This window comes from Zea mays, chromosome 10 (assembly GCF_902167145.1).
Source record: "Zea mays cultivar B73 chromosome 10, Zm-B73-REFERENCE-NAM-5.0, whole genome shotgun sequence".
Lineage (NCBI taxonomy): Eukaryota > Viridiplantae > Streptophyta > Magnoliopsida > Poales > Poaceae > Zea > Zea mays.
The window spans coordinates 113,866,823-113,889,419 of record NC_050105.1 but is presented as its reverse complement, the minus strand read 5'-3'; positions in this window follow the sequence as shown (position 1 = coordinate 113,889,419).

The following is a 22,597-nucleotide window of genomic DNA, read 5'->3' as shown; positions in this document are numbered from 1 at the left end:
GAAGCCGAGGTTGAGTTTGCCTTTTGTTGTCGTGGCCGAGCCCGAGCCAAGGGGTCGGGCGAGGCGGAAGTCGTTCGGCCGAGGCCAGGGCGGAGTCCGAGCCCTGGGGTCGGGCGAAGCGGAGTTTCGTCGTCTTCCGGGTGCTAGCCCGAGTCCGAGCCCTGGGGTCGGGCGGAGCGGAGTTCGCCGTCTTCCGGGTCTTAGCCCGAGTCCGAGCCCTGGGGTCGGGCGGAGCGGAGTTCGCCGTCTTCCGGGTCTTAGCCCGAGTCCGAGCCCTGGGGTCGGGCGGAGCGGAGTTCGCCGTCTTCCGGGTCTTAGCCCGAGTCCGAGCCCTGGGGTCGGGCGGAGCGGAGTTCGCCGTCTTCCGGGTCTTAGCCCGAGTCCGAGCCCTGGGGTCGGGCGGAGCGGAGTTCGCCGTGGCGCCTTTGGCAAGGCCTGACTGCCTGTCAGACTCACTCTGTCGAGTGGCACTGCAGTCGGAGTGGCGCAGGCGGCGCTGTCCTTCTGTCAGACTGGACAGTGGAGCAGTGGAGTGACGGCGGTCACTTCGGCTCTGCCGGGGGCGCGTGTCAGGATAGAGGTGTCAGGCCACCTTTGCGTTAAATGCCCCTGCAATTTGGTCAGTCGGTGCGGCGATTTAGTCAAGGTTGCTTCTGAGCGAAGCCAAGGCCTCGGGCAAGCCGGTGATGTGTCCGCCATAAAAAGGGGGCCTCGGGCGAGACGGAAGTCTCTCGAGGTCGGCTGCCTTTGGCCGAGGCTAGGCTCGGGTGAAGCGTGATCGAGTCACTCGTGTGGACTGATCCCTGACTTAATCGTACCCATCAGGCCTTTGCAGCTTTATGCTGATGGGGGTTACCAGCTGAGAATTAGGCGTCTTGAGGGTACCCCTAATTATGGTCCCCGACACATATTTTTCCTAAATTTATGTGCATGCAAGGGGACGTGTTTGACTCATGCATGCATTCCTTTTTTGCGCGCAGAGACGTGGGCGCGGGTGGTGCAACCGACAGCCTGGTCCAGTAGGTGCGCTGGGTTGAACCAGGTTGCAGGGATGATCGACCTGGGCTTCCTTTAACTATTGGAAGCCCAGGGCTCCCGTTATACCTACCCTATATATATATATATATATATATATATATATATATATATATATATATATATATATATATATATATATATATATATATATATATATATATATATATATATATATATATATATATATATATATATATATATATATATATATATATATATCAAAGTCATGGAATTAAATTGTATCACACATTTATATACATTAAAGTCTTATGTTTACAACCATCACACATTCTATACATCTAAGTTTTCACCTAAGCTCTGATAACTATCTCGACTAAGAGATAGTCTATTAATTTATGTGAGTACTCTAAACTCTGTCCTTGCTAACGTATCGGTAGCATCGTGATATTTTCCTTTAACGGGACTAACCTCTTTTACTATGAATGTGCATAGGTCCTCAATTATGCCATACAATGCATCTTCAGTCAAGTTCTCCGGCTTTCCTTGTTGAAATTCATGTAAAGGAAGTTTATAGATATCATCTATTTACACTCGATAACACATTTTCATCTTTAATGACATAAATGCATACATGACTATTATTAATAATACCTGGCCAGGGTTTGTGTATTGTTCGTTCTGTCTCATGAACTCGCACACATAGAACCAACATAGGACCGATCCGGGTGGTTGCTTGTGGCACTACATAACGGGAGATTTGTTATTTAGTTACAACATTGTCCTATGCACGTACATGTATGATATGTATTCATAAATTCACAAACTTACCTGCCGGTTATAATGGATGTCTAGTGGCACTCATTTTTTCGACAAATCATACTTTCCACCTTGCCACTTATAGAACCTATATGCATTGTGATCTCAAATAGATTCACCATGTTATTCTAAAATTCTCACCGATATAAGTATGCATGCATAAAAAAAGCTTACAGACGCTGAGAAATTTTGAATAGGTTGAAGGGTCGTAGTTTAAGGAGTCGAGCACCAGCATCTTTCCAACCTTAGGATAAATGAAGAAGCATATCCAGTGCTCTCTGTACGAATCAAATTTGTGATGCATGTGTATTGAAATTATTAATTTTATTTATACAAAATCACACTTACTTAAAGTTGTACGGGCCACTATGACTTCTCTCTCTTGAAATTCAAGCTTTGCGTGTTCTATGTAGGTGGTGTATCTTGCTTCAAAATCCTTTTTCATATTCTGTGTAAGCTTCTCAACTTCTTCGACGGTCTTTCCTTTTAGTTCTTCGTTGTATTTTCCTATTCTGAAAGTGTGATTTGCACTGGCAGTTGTGTTAAGAAAACCGCCAATAGAAATTGATTTCCACTGGCGATTTCTTAAACCAGGTCCACCTTTTTATTTTCACTGTCACTTGGTAACTAAAACCGCTTGTGAAAAGTTTTGCGTACTATAAGCTTAGGGTCTGTTTGGTTGGGCTGTGGCTGTGAAAAAAGTTGCTGTGGGATGTGAGCTGTAGAAAAAGCTGCTGTAGGCTGTAAGCTGTTAAAAAGCTAAAAATCGTTTGGTGGAAACCACTAAAAGTCGTTAAAAATTCTTCGATATATGTTTTCATAGTTTCATCCGAAAAGCTACTAAAAGCAGGTACAGGAGTGCTTTCAGATTTGCACTACGAGAAAGTCGGCTTTTAGAAAAAGCTGCTTCCTGGATCCAGCCCTTTGGTTGGCTTTTGGCTTTTAAGGAGGCAAAAGCCAAAGCCAAAAGTCAAACCAAACACACCCTTAGAGCTCTTTTCTACTGGTGTATTGGGCTCACCTAATAATCATTTACAAAGGTCATGCTAAAAAAATTACCTCTATTATTAGGCTATAAAAAACTATTTTCTGATTTTTTTAGTAGTGAAATCTCTAAGAAACAGAAGCAAATAAAGAAAACGAAGCTCATTCAATGCATAGAGTTTGCCAAAAGATACGGGGAGCCTACGACCACCGACTCGCTGCAGCGTCTTAATTGACTCGGTCATACATAATATCCACTAGTACCCAGGTGTTGAAAAATTCTCAAAAAACTGATTAGGTCACATGACGAAAGAATATAAAATTTTGGCATTTCCTATTATTGACTTCTTCTCATATTCACTTGGAACAACACGCGACACTGAGAAAAACTTAACAAGTACTAGGGAAATGTTCCAATTATTGTACGCTCGCGGGAGAAAATGATACGTGGTCAAAAGATGCACTGTGGAGGATTAATTGGAGTGAGAAGAATAAAGAGAATAGTGTTTTCCTTGTTGACTTTTAGAACCAGGGGACAACTGCCTGTAGTTGTCACTAGGCGAGAGGACATGAAAGTGAACAGACAAATTGCCACTACACTACAGTACACAATCAATCACGCCGAAGGATCATTTGTTGGGTGTGTTAAGATTTGGCAGGTTTTTAATATTAATTTTGAGATAAAGCAGGACGTCAATCTTGTGACCCAATACCCTGGTTGGTTGTTGTGCTGTGCAGTGCTGAGCCAACGACATCTTCGTTGTTGCAAGGGCTGCCTAGGTGCTCGTTGGACCAATTGTCAGAAGTTGATGCGGGCCTTGGGCTGGCCACCTTGGGCTATCCTTGGCCCAGTATGTCTTGCACTTTTGTGACTCCACTCTCGAACTTGAAGAATATTTTTGAGGTGCTAATATCATAATATGTTTGTAGACTCGACGATTAAGGGTGTATTTGGTTTTTAGAGACTAAATTTTAATTCTCCTTTTTAGTCTCTAAATTATTAAACACTGAGATTAAAAGAAGGATTATCTCTATTTTAGTCTCTGTGTTTACAATTTAGGGACTAAAATAGAGGGACTAGAAATTGGTCCCTACAAACCAAACCAAACCTACATTCTCCTTCGACTTACACTAAACTTTCCTAATTAGGGTTTTGAGATATGTGATATGTATATAGCTTGCCTAATTAAGGTTTTGAGGTACATTGGCATTTAGATATGATGTCATATGCCTTTGTATTGTACTAATATGTTTATCCATGTACGACACAAGTTGATATGTCTTCATTATGTCAATATATAACATGTCATAACTATATGTCAATTGTGTTGATGTGCACGTGATACTTTTGTTTACATGATCAGACATGCAGCCCCTCCTCTAGAGGCACCCAGATTTGTCCATAGACTCTTGTCATTCAGGCTAACTTTGTAGCAGACATAATTCCTATTTCCAACCATAATAAGTAATGTTATCGTACACTTCATTTAATATTGATATTTTACATCCTAACACACTTTTATAATTTACCATACATAGATAATTGAGTTGATTAGATGGTTCCAAGATATACTTTGGTTTCCTGGAGGTCATTAAATCTGAAAGCATCTCGGATTCTAATTTAGTTTTTTGTGATTAATGACAACATAATTATTATAATTAACCTATATTTTGCAAGGGCATTATAAGTAGGTCACAATAATGATCGTATAATGAGCAATCAATGGTTTTCATGCCCTTTAGATAGATTTTATTTCAGTTTTCAAATAATATGCAACAGGGTTAAGGACATACTAGTTCTAAGTGTCAATTGGAGTGAGGGACGCTTAGAGTAATTTTAGGGGTTCATTTTTCCTTGGTCATACTATATAGGGGTATAAAGTAGTAGTTTGACCTAGTTGATTCTAGTGAGTAGGTGTGATGCGTACTTGTCAAACTTAGCACTAGGTAGATCAGAGGAATCCCAAAGTTCAATTGTAAGTAATCCCATTCACAAATATGCTTCAAAAGGATGTGAATGCAATGCGAAGGTTAGGATCTCACATGACAAAGTTCTATGTATAGAGGACAAGGGTTCCTTATTGGGCGTGTCTAGTGGTGGATCACTAGCATGTATGTTGTCCACCGTTGATGGTTCTTATGTCAATTGGATTTTACTCCGCAAGCACACAGAAACTTATGTGCCCTTCACTGTGAGTATTCTAGGTATCGTATTTTCCATAGGGAAGCAACATACTAGATATAAACTAATCAACACAAATTCAAAATTGCATCATAAACTTTATAAATGTACAATTAAGTAATTAGACGAGAGTAAATGCAGTCGAAAGAGAGGAAAGCTAGGTTTATGAGGAAGAAATAGATAGGGACCCTATGGACGGTAACTAGGTAAAGTTGCCTGGGAGGACAACAAGGAGTTAGAGAACCAAAATATACTTCTACTACTCTATAAAGGATTATTCATGGTTAACCTGTTGATAAGCAAACACAAAAAAGGTCTTGCTTCGAGTGAAATTCTGAGGTTTAATTTTGAGGGTTCCTAGGGGTAGATATATGGAAGACCTATGCAAGATAGCTATCACCTATGGGCCTACCAGACAACGAGGTCGAGATACACATGTTGCACTCTCGCTGTCACCAAGAGAGGCTACCGACACTAGCTATGTGGATAGGATAGCACATTATAACAGAGCTTGAACACTACAGCTCCTTCGGAATCAGAGGATCAAAGCTAACAATCCTAATAATAACTAGGACTAGGTTTGGCTTATAACAATGCCACACAAGATCTTGTTAACAACAGTCAAACACAATCCTAAGCCTTGAGTTAAAGTGCTCCTAGACTACCACAACAATAACCAAGAAATAGAGGTAAAGTAAAATTATACTTGAATGTGATACTTTAAGTAAAACTAAAAATAGTACTCAAAGTAAGACACAAGGATAACTAGAATTAACTTGGTAGTTAGTGGCACAGAAGAGAGTTATACCCAAAGATTTTGAAGAGAATTCAAAATTTCTAAGGCAAAGCTCAGACTAAACTCTAACTCATAGGAACTACGTAAACTACTAAGATAAAGAGAGAAAGCTCTTTAAGGTGTATATACTCTCAAACTTTCTTCTCCTCTTTACAAGTGAGCTCCAAGGAGCTGTTTATACACTCCCCAAACGCGCGTGTATATATATATATAAGGAGCCATGGGCTTCCTCTAGTTAGAGGAAGCCCCAGGCCGACCACCCCCTGCGACCTCGTCTAGCCCGGCGTGGCCACTGCACCCACTGGCCAAGCCAGCCTGTCGGGTGCGCCCCACACCCCAGGCCTGTGCATGCAAAAAAATAGAAAAACATGTGTGAGTCAAACACGTTTCTCTGCATGCTCGTAAATTTAGGAAAAAGATATGTGACGGTTTCTATTTTTAAATGTTTGATTTCCTCCATAAATATAGGATCGCTGCAACAGACATGCAGCTAGATTCGTCAGGACTAATTTATGATATATACTGACACTAATTATGCTACACGGTGTAGATATTATGCAATTCAGTACACTACGTAAAAATCTATTACATGCTGCATGCACAAAATTAGGATGACAAAAATGTATGATGAAAGGAAATGGATTCGCATGTATGGAAATCAAAATCGTATTTAATGCTTTATTTCCTCCATAAATATAGGATCGCTCCAACAGCCATGTAGCTAGGCTTGACAGGATCAGTTTATGATATATATTAATACTAAATATGTTATACGGTGTAGATATTTATGCAATTCGGTACACTACGTAAAAATCTGCCCATCAAGAGCTCCAACGTCTCCCGTCTGACCGAGGCTCGTTGGGAAGACTTCGGGTGGCCCATCAAGAGCCATTAGGATGGCCCATGAAGCATCTTCAGGCCGTGGTGACCTGAGGGATATCTATCCCCCATAGCACCCACCTAGTCCGACCGCATCACCACACATGTGTGGCCCCACCCGGTCTGGTCATACCGGCACCGTTCGGTCCCACCATAAACATGGATAATTTTGTGTCCTAGAGCGATTTTTCTGTCGTTCCCCAAATTTTAAATCCATTTTCACGGTGCTCCCAATCGCCACCCCCGAATGGCCGCCCCGAATCGTCGCTAAGGTTTCGCTCTTCGACTGCACTGATCGGGTCTTCGTCTTACAGCTGTTGTGGTGGAGCGGACACTGCGGGGGCACTTCAGGTAGGGTTTTCATAAGCCCCACCAAATCATTTTTTATTTCTAATGCAATTTCTTCAAGCATCAGGGAAGGGAGGAGAGGGCGAGTGCTAGTTAGTACTGAATTTATGCATACTATTTTTTTCCAGTGAAACATCCCCTGCAGGATTATCGGCTAATATATATTCGAGTATGTGTACCTTTTAGTAATAATGATGAACAGACAGTAAGAAGATATTTTGTAGGAATTTATTATTTTCTGAAAATCACTTTCGTGTTTAGTTAGTAATAACCTCGACTATCCAGTAATAACATCGAACAACAGTAATTTTTGGCATCATATATTTTTGTCTTTGGATTTGTTTTATTAATATAGTCAGTAATAACGTTGAACATCCAACAACAACGTCGAATATAGATTTTATTTGTCTCAATTTGTTTTACGAGTATAGTCAGTAACAATGTCGAATATCCAGTAACAACGGTCAACAGTTTAGTAATATATATTCGAATGGGGGGTAACAATCTATTATATAGCAGTATTTTATGGCCGGTTAGTCGCTATTTTTTAAAGTTATAAGAATCAATAATATTAACATTAGTAAACATTCTCTGTATGATTGTCGGCTAATATATCACCAAGGCAGTAATATATGTACCATTCAGTAATAACGACGAACAGTCAGTAAGTAGATGTTTATAGGAATTTATTATTTTTTGAATTATCCTTCGTGTATACTCTGTAATAATCTAGACTATTCAGTAATAAACAATAATAATTTTTGTCATAGATATTTTTGGTTCCTGGATTTGTTTTATGAGTATAGTCAATAACAACGTCGAATATTCAGAAAATAACATCGAACATAGAACAGACAGTTACATAGGGATATGGATATATTTTTTGTATCTTGTTTTTTTTAATGTTTCACTATCGCAGACAATGTCTACATCTACTAAGCACAAGCATGGGTACTATGCTACAATGAGATGTGCTCTGTCATGTTTGAAAAACACAGCATCTTTGATGTCATATAGGCTAAAAGAAAGGGTAAAGCAGCTAGGTTTCTGTTGACACCTTTTTCGGGTGCCAAACACTCAACAAGAACCGGCGGCGGTGCTCTCTGCACAGGCGCGGACGGTCCACGACCAGGGACCGGACGGTCCGCGACCTGGAGCGGGGGCAAAGGTTCCCTGCCTGACGACCGGACGGTCCGCGCCTACAGGTCGGACGGTCCGCGCGTGCGCAGGGGGTGGCGAAGGTCGCCGGCGGCGCCTGGATCTCGCTCCCGGGAGGGACCCCGTCGGGGAGGAGAGATCCTAGGTGTCGTCTAGGCTCGGCAGGCCGACCTAGACTCCTCTAATCGACGTAGAGTCGAAGAGAGGCGGAGAATTTGGAGATTGAGAGGCTAAACTAGAACTAGACTAGAACTATTCCTAATGCGTAAGGTAAAAACGAGAAATAGACTTGATTTGTTCGATTGATGGGGGTTCAATCGGCCGTAGCCCTTCATCTATATAAAGGGGGAGGTCTGGATCTGCTTCCAACTGATTTCTGAGTTAATCCCGTGGTTTTAGGTAACCAATCCCGCGAGAAACTAGGAACCCTAACTGATTCTGCGCACGCGCGGACCGTCCGCGCCACCACCGCGGACAGTCCGGACCGCGGACCGTCCGACCTCAGGGCCGGACCGTCCGCGAGACACATTTGGTGTCCAACATATGCCCCCCTGCCTTTTGGTGAAGGTTGACGAACCAAAAGCATATGAACTAAACCTGATGTAAGTCACCGGCTTTTCAATATTGAGATCATTTAATAAAGCATCAATGTATAACGGCCGTTTCAGATTTTATCTTTCTTGGCCATGACCGTTTGATCACTGAATCAAAAGGAATAGAATGGAGGTGCCCCCCAGTATAGATAGACAAAGGGACTATACATGTACCATGGATTCATCATCGTACCATTCCATGCTTGAACAGGATAATATACTGACGATGAGTAAACGGGTGGAAAGTACCCTGGTCTCATAGGATGAATAGGCGATGCTTGTTGTGTCGCCTTTCGGGCCGTTTTGTTTACCCGTTTCGTTTTAGTAGGTGACCGAGGTTTCTTCGTTGACCGATCACGTAGAACGGTCTTCTCGCTAGTATTCTTGGAGAGCAACTGATCAACAGTAGAGTCAGCTTTGATCAGCCGACCATTTGTGCTTCGCCGTTGTGTCTCCTTCCCTTTTAAGGTTTTGTGTGGAGGCTGACACCTTTGGGCATAGGCGGACTGTCCGGCAGAGTTAGCCGAACCGTCTATCTGAACACCGGACCGTCCGCACGTAGGTGCCAGATCGTCCGTGATGCTCAAGACAGGCTGTCGTGCTTGACTCATTAATTGTGCCTGCCCCCCGGTGCCTCCGGACTTTTTAGCCTTATCATCCGGAGCCTTTCGAACAATCTCCTTTTGTGATATATTCGACGTGCGAGGACTACCAATGATGATGTCTTTGCTTTCGCCTTTATCGGCTATTTCGGGCCGAACTAAGATCTTTTTGCATGCGATATCTATTGTATTAACAGGAAATGGTTGTGTGTCCACTTGCATTTCCTGAAAAGCCAATCGGCCCTCATTTATGGCCGATTGTACCTGTCGACGAAAAACATTACAGTCATTGGTGGCATGAGAAAAAGAATTATGCCACTTACAATAAGCACGTCTCTTTAATTCATCTATAGGAGGGATAGTATGAGTTAATTTAATGTTGCCATTTTTAAGTAGCTCATCAAATATCTTATCGCATTTGGCAACATTAAAGGTAAATTTAATCTCTTCTTGCCGATTCTTTTGAACCGGCTGTAAGGAAGAACATGCTGAAGATTTGGCCTTTGTTGGCCAAATAAACTCAGCGGTATATACATCTGCGGATTCATCATCTGAACTATCACGCTCTATTAGATGTATAGTACGGGCGGCCGATTTTGATGTCTCTTTAAATCGGCTTTCACAGGCTAAAGCCCGCTGATGTAGCTGGGCTATCGAAAAGAACTGGGTCCCATCTAATTTGTCTCTTAAGTAGGATAGCAACCCATTAAAAGCTAACCCTGCTAGCTCTTTGTCTGCGACATGGATCCGAAAGCATCAGTTTCTAGTGTCCCGGAACCTCCGGATATAATCATTAACCGATTCTTCGCGTCCTTGTCGAACTGAAGCTAAGTCAGCTAGTCCTAATTCATATTCCCCGGCAAAGAAATGTTCATGAAATTTACTTTCTAACTCATTCCAGGAATTAATGGAATTAGGAGGCAGGGCGGCGTACCATGCAAAAGCGGTACCAGTAAGGGATAGAGAAAATAACTGAACACGAAATGCTTCTCCATCGGCCAATTCACCTAGGTGTGCTAGGAACTGGCCTATGTGTTCGTGTGTGCTCCTCCCATTCTCACCAGAAAACTTGGAAAATTCTGGTATCCTTGCCCCTTGTGGATATGGGACAGTGTCAAACCGGTGATTATACGGCTTTTGGTATGATTGCCCTACTCTGGCTACACTAACTCCGAACTTATCTCGAAATAGTTCAGTCATCTCTTCCCTAATTTTTTCCATTGCACCCGGTGGCAGACCACCGGATCCTGGGCTGTGGGGCTCATTTGGTCGGGTATTAGTATACCGACCTTCTTGCCGTGACCGATCGATAGTGTTGATCGGTCTGTGGTTGTATGGTACGTTATGGTTTAAATATGTAGAGGGCGAAACATACTGCTGCTGTGGTGTGTAATAATTTGGTGCATGGTGTGCAACAACAGGTTCTGCGTATGCATATCCAGCTTGCCCGGTGGTAAATCCGAACTGACCGGTTGCGTTCGCCATTATCGGGACGCCATGTGGTAGTCCTGGTGCGGGCCCGGACTGTCCGGCAGGGAAAGCCGGACGGTCCGCGTAAGGGCCGGACGGTCCGGGCAGAAGCTCGGACGGTCCGACCGCGTTCAGGGTCACCGGTCTGCCAAGCAGGGACGGCGGTGGTCCTAGGGTGGCCCTAGACTGTCCGGCAGAGCAAGCCGGACGGTCTACATATGGGCCGGACGGTCCGGGCAGAAGCTCGGACGGTCCGACCGTGTTCATGGGTGCCGATCTACCAAGCAGGGATGGCGGTGGTGGTACTTGTCCTGTATATGAGTTCATCGGCATACCATATAATGGCTGGGGCTGCAAATCCCCATTTGTTGCCGATGTATTAGACATGGATATCCTGTTACTAGTCTCATATGATGGAAAACTAGGAGCAACAGACTTCTCCAACGTACGCGTTAATTTTCTAATTGACTCTTCTAACCCTACAATCTGTTGTTTCATTTGATCCTGCTGCTGATCTACATACTGTTTAATAAATTGGATGTCGTCGGGTTTACTTACGTTGGGGACTTGAAGCGAAGATAGAAGAGATGCGACGTCGGTCTCTCCATGTTTGACAACTTTCTGGTGGCGATCCACCGTGTATTGTGATAAGAATTTCTCCCTCGCTTGACGCATGTAGTCCTCGTATTGCTGTTGCTCATCGGCCGTCAGACTTTCAACAGCCGGCTTCAGGATATTGTCCGGGGAGATATCGGTGTGATCTTTAGAACCGGCCATTTGAGGGCCTGATTTTTAGTAGATCTAAACACCGTCCCCAGCGGAGTCGCCAAAAGTATGTTGACACCTTTTTCGGGTGCCAAACACTCAACAAGAACCGGCGGCGGTGCTCTCTGCACAGGCGCGGACGGTCCGCGACCAGGGACCGGACGGTCCGCGACCTGGAGCAGGGGCAAAGGTTCCCTGCCTGACGGCCGGACGGTCCGCGCCTACAGGCCGGACGGTCCGCGCGTGCGCAGGGGGTGGCGAAGGTCGCCGGCGGCGCCTGGATCTCGCTCCCGGGAGGGACCCCGTCGGGGAGGAGAGATCCTAGGTGTCGTCTAGGCTCGGCAGGCCGACCTAGACTCCTCTAATCGACGTAGAGTCGAAGAGAGGCGGAGAATTTGGAGATTGAGAGGCTAAACTAGAACTAGACTAGAACTATTCCTAATGCGTAAGGTAAAAACGAGAAATAGACTTGATTTGTTCGATTGATGGGGGTTCAATCGGCCGTAGCCCTTCATCTATATAAAGGGGGAGGTCTGGATCTGCTTCCAACTGATTTCCGAGTTAATCCCATGGTTTTAGGTAACCAATCCCGCGAGAAACTAGGAACCCTAACTGATTCTGCGCATGCGCGGACCGTCCGCGCCACCACCGCGGACAGTCCGGACTGCGGACCGTCCGGCCTCAGGGCCGGACCGTCCGCGAGACATATTTGGTGTCCAACAGTTTCAGTTCATTATTGCAAATGAACACTGAAGCAATTAAGGATCGGACCCTAGCTGGTCTCTTGTTGTCTAGTGTTTATGAATCACCTTTGCTCATCGAAGCCAATAACACCAGAGGTTATTCATCTTGTTACTGGATTACCAAGGGGAGACAAGTTCCCTGAGCTAGAGTACCATTCCATGAGTACTGTTAGATCTAGTTTTAGGTCAGTAACAAGTACATCCATTATTTAGGTTATTACCCATTTTTTCTTTTTTTGTAGTTGCCATATGTTCAGTAATTTTTTCCTATTAAATTGTTTATGTATAGAAAATTATGCGAGAAAAATGGAATGGTTAAGATCTTTACAAATGATCGCGCAAAGGGAATACCTACTTATAAGAAGCTCAATTCGAAGGAGGTCCCTCATTGGGTTGTTAAAAGAATGATCAAGTACCACAGAAATCATAGGAACGATTGGTTTTTACAATATTTTTTATTCTTGCAAGCAATTCTCTTATGTTTCCTTCGACCAGCTTGAATATATCTATGAGTGATTTTGCCCCTATCCAAGTTTTGAAGACAGCGCAACGGTATGACTGGTGCTAGGCTATTTGTGATGATCTCAAGCTGAAGGCAGGAAAATTTAGGAGCGATCATTGCAAGAAAACAGTCACACCCACTATCCAGGGATGTGTATTTTTCTGATTGTAAGCTTTTTATTATTTTTTTACTTAGTAGTATATAGGTTTTGCTTCAATACACATGCTATTTTTTACTCCTAGAAAACATACGCTTCAACCATGTTGTCGAAGTGCATATCAAGAGTTGGGACAAATTTGTCGGAGATCCTTTAGATCCTGCAGTTTTCGTGTTTTCAGTATTCGAACGCCAGTAATCGTGCAATACATCAGAAAAGGTTTAGATATCACCACAAAAATAAAGGTTACTTATATGTGTATATATATATATATATATATATTTCTTCTACTGTCGGTGTTATTACCGTGGATGGTGGTGCCATTCTAGATAGAAGACTCATTGTTGCATGGTGCCTATTTGGATCTCCTGACCATCGTAACGGACTGGCAACCAATGGATCACTAGGCCTGAGCAACTGTTAGGGTGGGGTTGTCTATTGTATTGATGGACTTATACCCAAATCCCCATTTATTACTGGTTCTTGGTTTGGCATAGGAGTTGATGGAACTAGTTGTAAAAATAACGCTCTTGCGCTTGTTGCATACCCTAGAGTTGATCCAACAATCGACATTGTTTTTTTTCACTCAATAACTCACTTTATCAGTTTTATCCTTCAGTGATACTTGTGCAAACAATAATAACCCATCAGGAATATCACTTACTCAGTAATAACTATGTAATAATATTGCTATCACTCAGAAAGAAAACACATTTGGGTAATAACTTCCATTTCGCCCACCAACAACCCATCAGTAACATTCACATGGCCCATCAGTAACACTGCAGTCACAACCCATCAGTAAGATTTCAGTCATAACCCATTTCGGTAATGACTTACTCAGTAACATTCAGTTACCAAATCAATAATAACCAAACAATCTCTCGATAATAATTAATTGGAACAATTGGATCTATAGCATTAAAAGATCCAAACTTTAGATATATACCATGGACCCCACATGTCATTGGCTCATGTGGACCCACATGTAAGTGAGATAGTAATGGTATGGATCCAAAGTGGTGATCTTTTAATGGTATGGATCCAAATTTCCCTAATTAATTATACTCAGCATGAATAACATTAAAAAGAAAATAATCTACTTAGTAATAACTTTAAAAAAGCAGTAATAACATTTCACAAGATTACATTACAAGGCAGTAATAACATACAACATCGTTCGGTAACAGTTTTATCTACTCAGTAATACTAAGTTAAAAAACAGCAATACTTAGTTATGGTACATGACTAGCGATAACATTTATATTACCCAGTAATCCCTCGGTAATAACTCATCATCCTTAGTAGCTGGTATGCCCTCTTCTCCTTAGGTTGTAGCTGTGTGTGGTAGGTGGCCGCTCCTTGAGCGGTTGGCGATGAGAGGAGGCCGTGGTTCTCACGGCCTGGGAGAAGACAGCAGGGGAGGAGAAATTAGGGCAGGGCGGCGGCTGATCAACAATATGTTGATCACAGCCTGTTCTCATTTTATTGCAATTAAGGTATAAATAACCTCCTATTACAGATTAACCTAAAAGGCCTTTAGCCTCTTTATTCTACTGCTAAAAGGGCCTTGCTAACAGCCCACTTAGCCTAAGCCGGTTCAGCCCCCTAATTAGGACTACCAGCCTTGTTGCGGCGCCTGTACTGGACGCCCACCATAACATCTCTCGGCTCCTCGAGAAACAGCTCGTCCTCGAGCTGAAATTTGGGGTAGCTTTCTCTGAACCGAGCCAATGGTTCCCAAGTTGCCTCTGATGCTGAAGACCCGGACCACTGCACAAGAAGGTGCCATTCTTGGCGGCGTAGTCGTGCGCGCAGCACGCGCTCAGGTGTTGGCAGGACCCTCCCCTGGTGCATCTCTGGGAGGGCTGGAGGAGCACTTGGCGTATCACCTTTGAAGGGTTTGAGCAAGCCAACATGGAAAACATTATGGATGCGAGCGTCATCTGGAAGTTGCAGCCGATAAGCCACCGTCCCCACCTTTTCCAGCACCTGAAACGGACCTGCATATCTTGGACCCAGTTTGCTCTTCTTGTTGCCAACTAGTGCTCGTGCTTGGCTGTGTAGAAGTCGCAGCCATACCCAGTCACCCACCTGGAATTCCAGCTCACGATGGTGTTCATCATAGTGCCGTTTTGCATATGCCTGTGCTTGCAGTAATCTTTCTCGAACATCCGAGAGAAAAATGTCTCTGTCTTTTAATAGATCATCGACTGCATCTGTGGCTGCTGTTCCTTGTGTATACGACAGTAAGGGTGGTGGTGACCTTCCATAGACCACTTGGAATGGTGTAGTGCGGAGAGCTGAGTGAAAGGCAGTGTTGTAGCAATATTCCGCCCATGGCAACCAATCGACCCACGCCCGCGGCCTATCTCCTGTTAGGCATCGCAGGTACATGGCTATAGTTTTATTGACGACCTCGGACTGTCCATCTGTCTGGGGGTGGAAAGCCGTGCTCATGCGGAGTTTGACTCCAGCCACCTTGAAAAGATCGCGCCAGAAGCTGCCTGTAAAGACTGGGTCACGATCGCTGACAATGGAAAGTGGAAATCCATGAAGACGGACTATGTTGTCAAAGAAGGCTCGTGCCACTGAGGCTGCAGTATAAGGATGTCCCAGGGCAATGAAATGGGCATATTTGGAGAACCGATCCACCACAGTTAATATGACTGATTTGCCGTGCACCTTTGGGAGGCCTTCCACAAAGTCCATCGCTATGTCTGCCCAAACTTGTGAGGGAACTTCTAAGGGTTGCAGCAACCCTGCTGGGTGTAAGGCCTCGGTTTTGTTTTTCTGGCAGACTGTACATGATTTGACAAAGTCACGAACCAGAGTTCTGTCATTTGGAATGTAGAAGTCTGCGCGAAGCCTGTGTAATGTCTTTTGGAACCCCCCATGTCCCGCGCCATGTGCTAGCTGTAGAATATGAATTATTGTGGGTGATGTAGGTGGTACAAATACCCTGGACCCATGTAGTATTAGGCCCTCTTGGATGTGCCATGGCGCCGATTGGGTGCCATTGAGGATCTGTTCATGTAGTTGTTTCCATTCCGGTCTGCTGCTGCCATCACTGCGTATTTCATCATATAGCTGGAACGATGGTACATATATGGCTAGGGACTCCATTGCTTCAGCGTCCCTGCGGGAGAGAGCATCCGCCACTGTGTTAAAACGTCCGGGTCGATATTCAACGGAAAAATCAAACCCGAACAGTTTACTAATCCAGTGGTGTTGCGGAACAGTTGAGAGGCGCTGGTCCAACATGAACTTGAGGGCAAAATGGTCTGTTCGAACCAGAAAACGACGGCCCCATAAGTACGGCCTCCAATGACGTACTGCCTGCACCAGACCGATGAGCTCGCGTTCATAAGCAGCGAGCTTCAAGTGTCGTGTGGCGAACGGTCTACTGAAGAAGGCAATTGGGCCGTTGTCTTGATGTAGCACTGCCCCAAACCCTAAACCGGATGCGTCACAATCCACGATGAATGATTTGGTGAACTCTGGAAGGTGCAAAACCGGTGCTGTAGACAGTGCCTCCTTGAGTGCTGTAAAGGTTGTGGCTGCTTCTGCTGACCATGCAAAACTGTCTTTTTTGAGGAGTTTGGTTAGGGGAGCTGCAATTGTGCCAAAGTCCTTAATAAATTTGCGGTAATAGCCCGCAATTCCCAGAAATCCTCGCAGCCCACGAGCTGATTTAGGTGTTGGCCAGGCGGTGATTGCTTCGACTTTGTCACTGTCCATAGAGACCCCTGATTCTGAGATGACATGTCCCAGGTATACAATAGAAGTGGCTCCAAAGCTGCATTTAGATTTCTTGACAAATAAACTGTTGGTGCGAAGTAAAGTCATCACTGCTCTGACATGTTGAAGGTGGGCTGACCAGGACGGACTGTATATCAATATGTCATCGAAGAAAACCAACACGCAGCGTCGCAACAGGGGCTGTAGTACAGAATTCATCAAGCTCTGGAACGTTGCTGGTGCATTGGTAAGACCAAACGGCATGACCAAAAATTCAAAATGACCATGATGTGTACGAAAGGCTGTCTTCTCAATGTCATCCTTGTGCATACGGACCTGATGGTACCCTGAACGGAGGTCCAACTTAGTGTAGAATCGAGCTCCATGGAGTTCATCTAGCAACTCGTCAACCACTGGTATAGGATATTTATCCTTGATAGTGTGTTCATTGAGGGCTCTGTAATCAATGCAAAAACGCCATGTATTGTCTGGCTTCTTCACTAGGAGGACCGGGGCTGAGAATGCGGATGTACTGTGTCGGATGATACCACGGCGAAGCATATCCGCACATTGAGCTTCTAATTCATCCTTTTGCAATTGGGGGTAACGATATGGACGAACAGCTACTGGTGCAGTGCCTGGTTTCAGGTGGATCCTGTGGTCACAATGTCTGGCTGGCGGTACTGACTGAGGTTCCTCAAAGACATCCTCAAAGGACTGCAGCAAGTGATCCATCATGTGCTTGGGTTCAGTGCTGATGCTACATGTGGTTGGTGTAGTGGTGTCTGTTCGGACGGACCCCAAACCCTTCCACAGTATGCGCCGACCTTCATGCCAGAAGGCCATGCAAAGGTCCTGGAGATCCCATAATACTGGTCCCAATGTTCTCAGGAATGCTATCCCTAGAATGATCTCAAATGTATCCAAGGGAATTGCATATGCCTCAATGGTGAACTTCTCCTTGTTGATGTCAATGGCTGCGCGACGAGTTACTCCCTGGCAGAAAACTGGGTCTCCATTTGCCACCTTGACATGGCGACCTGGTGTGGGTTCCAAAGTAACCCCACACTGTTGTGCTGCCTTGCAGTTGATGAAGTTATGTGTTGAACCCGTGTCAAGTAGGGCCAGCAGCTCCTGACCGTTGAGGACTACCCGCAGCTGCATGGTGTCCTCCCTTCTAATCCCAGTTATTGCATGTAGGGAAACCACTGGGTCCTGCTCTTCCTGGTCATCATCTGTGTCACCCTTGATCTCATCATCAGCAAAGTCTGTGACCTCCAGATAGAATAGCCTGGGACAGCGGTGGCCTCGTACATAGGGCTCGTCACAATTGTAACATAGCCCTTGTTTACGTCGTTCCGCCATCTCGGCGGGGGTGAGGCGCTTGAACGGGACTGGTGATTGTGTTGGTGGCTGCTGGGGTGTATTCTTGGCAGCATTGTCGGTCATGTGTGTGAGCACCGGTGGCCGACCAGATGGTCTGGGGGCCCTGCCAGTCTGCTGGGGCTATTGAGCACTATCAATGACCTGAGAGCGACGTTCATATGCCCTTGCTAGTCGAGAAGCCTGCTGCAGATTCTGTGGGTTCATCAGCTCGACATCGATTTTAATCCGCTCTGGCAATCCCGCCGTGAAGAGCTGCACTTGCTGGTCAGGTGCCAACGGAGAGGTGTGGCACAACAGTGACGAGAAGCGCTCTTGGTAATCATCCACGGTTGTCCGGAAACGAAGACGGGCCAGTTCGCCTAATGGGTTGGTGCGTAGTGGCGGACCAAAGCGCTCATTGCAGAGCTCTTTGAATTGAGGCCATGTCACCGTTGCACAGTCCCGTTCCACCATGAAATACCAGGTATGTGCTGCTCCCTTGAGGTGATAGGAGGCGAGCCACACTTTGTCCTCCTCAATCGTGCGTTGGCCTCTGAAATACTGCTCGCAGTGGTTCAGCCATTCGAGGGGATCCTCCTTCCCATCAAATGTTGGAAACTCCATCTTGTAGTGTCGCGGAGCTCCTGCGTCGAAAGACTGCGGGGTGGGATGGGTTGGGATATGCTGTAATGGCTGCTGTGGTATGTATGGTGGAAAGGATGGAAGAGGTGACGGCGAGTGGGGCATGGGGATTTGGTGGATTGGTAATGTGTTGGATGATGGTGGAGCTGTAGCTGGTGGTGGCCTGGTGGAGGTCGATGGTGCCTGTGTCTCTGGAATGCCGCCATAACCTGGGAGACCGTAAGGAAACCCTGGATGGTTGCCGGCGGCAGACACTATGGGAGTTGTGCGCCCATCGATTTCTGTCACATGCAGCGCCAGATTGGACACCTTGGTGGCGAGATCTGCAAGGGCCTTCATCATGGTGTCCATCTTCTGCTCCAGGGCTGCGCTGGTGGTGTTTGGCGCCGCAGCAGATGCGACTTCGCTGGCAGTGTTGTCGTCGTTGCCCGGCATCTCTGATACCAGATTGGTATGCCCTCTTCTCCTTAGGTTGTAGCTGTGTGTGGTAGGTGGCCGCTCCTTGAGCGGTTGGCGATGAGAGGAGGCCGTGGTTCTCACGGCCTGGGAGAAGACAGCAGGGGAGGAGAAATTAGGGCAGGGCGGCGGCTGATCAACAATATGTTGATCACAGCCTGTTCTCATTTTATTGCAATTAAGGTATAAATAACCTCCTATTACAGATTAACCTAAAAGGCCTTTAGCCTCTTTATTCTACTGCTAAAAGGGCCTTGCTAACAGCCCACTTAGCCTAAGCCGGTTCAGCCCCCTAATTAGGACTACCAGCCTTGTTGCGGCGCCTGTACTGGACGCCCACCATAACAGTAGCATTATCAACTTCTCAGTAATAATGTTAAGTTTACAACCAGAATCCTCAGTAACAGTATCGATTTCTCAATAACAGCGTTAAGTTTACAACCAGAATCCTCAGTAACAATATCAACTTCTCAGTAGTAGTGTTAAGTTTACAAGCAGAAGTCAGCTGCAAATAAAGTAGTAGTTCAGTTAAGGTCATATATTACAAATACGAAATAACTGCACCAGATGACATTGAGGAACTTACCGACAATCCTCTTTGCAGTCTCGTCGTCTTAGATTCTGTGACTCCAGTAACACCTTAAAATCCTATCTTTGGAATCCAGCAAAACTATCTACAGGTTTTAAAAAAACAAAGTACTCTTCCTTCCTACCTTGCAGTTATAACCCCTAAAATAAATATTCTTCCTAATAAAGAGTTAATAAAAGGGACCCATATGAAATTAGTCATCCCACTATTGAATTATAAGTACTCTCATGAAAGATTTAAGCTAAAAGCATAGCTTGGTGTAGTTATACACTAGAACATATTTCCCTAAAATAAATATCCTTTTATTGGTTTATCATTATATCTAAAAGCATCTATTTCAAGGAAATAAATAATAAGTAAATAAAGAATGAAAGTAATATTCTTGCATTCATGCTGAAGTTTTTGAGTTATGCATTTAATTTTGAGTTAAACTTTGAAAACAAATGATAATTTAAAATTAAATTGGAAAACTTGAAAATAGAAAACAAAAGGGAAAACAGAAAATAAAAATGCACCATACCTGCACATGGGTTGAATCCTCTCCTCGGCCCAAACCACACCATCGCGCAGCCCAACCCCGCTCAGCCCGCGCCATGACACTGCACCAATGACGCATGGGCCCGCATTGTCGGTCTCATCTCATCCGCGTACAGGTCAACTCCGTCGCCGACACGTGGGTCCCTGGTGACAGCTCCATCCTCCTTCCCCGTCCTGATCGGGATTTCGTTTCCTGGTGGCAGGCGAAGCGCGACCGCCTTCACCGGATTCCCGCGATCCACGCCTCGTGGGGTTATTTCTGTTAGACCAAGGCTTATATAATCTGGACGCCATCACCAGGATCCACAGGAACTGGAGTTGCTCGCCGTGAGCAAGGAGACATCATTACCGGGCACCATGGTGAGATGTGAGAGAATCTGACCGCCGCAGCCACTTCACGCATCGGTCATCATTCAGCCTTGTATGGGGATCGTACATGTTCACCAGGGAGCGTAGGTCGTGTGCATGGTCTGCGGTGCGGGGATTTTGTGGCGTGCTTGGCCAAATCGCTCAACGGAGCAATGGCGCCGTCGTGGGCCACACTACTCCGAGGGCGGTATGCGTCGCAACACCATTGTAGGTAAGAAGCTTTGAGATTGATTTGTTCTGTTCACTGTGTTGCGTAGCGTGTAATAATGATGGTTTGGGTGCTCTAGGGGCTGTGTCGGGCTTCTCTGGTCGATGGTCGACGCCGCGGGGGAGGCCAGCACCACCGCCTGATGTGCTTGGGTGGGGAAGAATTGTCAGGGGCGTTGATCCGGCCATGGATGGCTCTAATTAGAGCATAGGATACCCATTCAATACTGGTCGTAGATCCGGTAACGGACGGACATGAATCGGTCATCACAAACCCTATCGAGGAGTTAGAATCAAACCGTAGGATCACTAATGTGTGGTGCGGATGAGAACCCAGAATAGTCCTTCAACCTTTTAATCAGGGCCGTCGGATCTGAATCCAATGGCTTCACTCGGTGACCGATCAAGATCTGATCTGGCGCGCTAGATTCTAATCGTGCGGCTCTGAGCGCACAATACCCCTTCGACTGGGAATTCTTACATAAGAGCCCCTGCTCTTTTTGGGAATTAGCCCACCGTCCATGTATGTCACACCCGGTTTTGGAAGGTAAACCGAATGCGAACCATGTATGTGCCAGGATCAGAACTCACGTACACAACGATTACATAATTGGACATCATCACACAATGCTCGAATTAAATAACGGAAAGGTACTTAATTACATCAGGATGTCTGAGACATCCATAGAGTCTAATACATATCCACAGTGTTTAACATTAACATCAAAGTGCGGAGTAATGAAACATAGAAGAAAGCCTACACAAGCAACTGACTGTGGGTTTGCCACTAAAGTAAACTAGAACTCGTCGTAGTCCTGGAACTCCTCGAAGTCCTCCATATTGCCAGCTTCACCTCCTGAGCACTGAGTACAGTGGAGACAACCTGGGGTGGGGTGGTTTGTAAAGCAAGGGTGAGTACACTTCAACGTACTCAGCAAATGTCTCGTTTGGCATAAAGTGGACTAGCTGTATGTGGAGTTTAGGTTAAGCAGTTGCTTTTAGTTGGTCAAGTTTTATTACTATAAGTAGAGCCAAATTTTAGTAATAACCCAGTTATTACCCAGGAGTACTCCCTCTAAGAGGAAATACCAGAGATCAGAATTATAATCACCATTGTTAATCATCATCCTAAAAGTAACCAAAGTTCTTCTAATCAAAGAGGATCCCAAGGCTGCTCTTAACCGTGAGCACGGCTGATATACCAGTTTCTAACACACTGCAGAGGTTGCACACTGTTGGGGCGAAGGCGAAGACGCCACCCTTCGCTCGATGCCTTCGCTGTAATCGTCGGACCAATGGAGACAAGACAACAGACAGGCTCACCCTTCGTCCCACACGTCATCGGACGAAGACCTGTGACGAGGTTGTCCCATCATTGTGACCTCGTCCAGCATGGAGGCCCACGTGTGATCCGGCCCATTGTAACAGGCCCTGCGTGGCCGCTGCGCGTTACGGGCCTAATTTGTAAAGGCATCCCTGTAATTACGGTCTGTAACACCGCTTTATGGGAATATTCCGGGGATAACCTAGATGTCTGAGGGCACATGCGTCCTTAACACAGGACGCTGGGCGCTCAGATACCTATAAATACCCCCGCACAGTGCCCGTGAGAGGCTAGATTAACAGAGCTTTTGCCATCCCGTGCTAGAACCATGTTTACGTCAACTCTCACCCCCGTTGGATCCCCTTGCACCTGG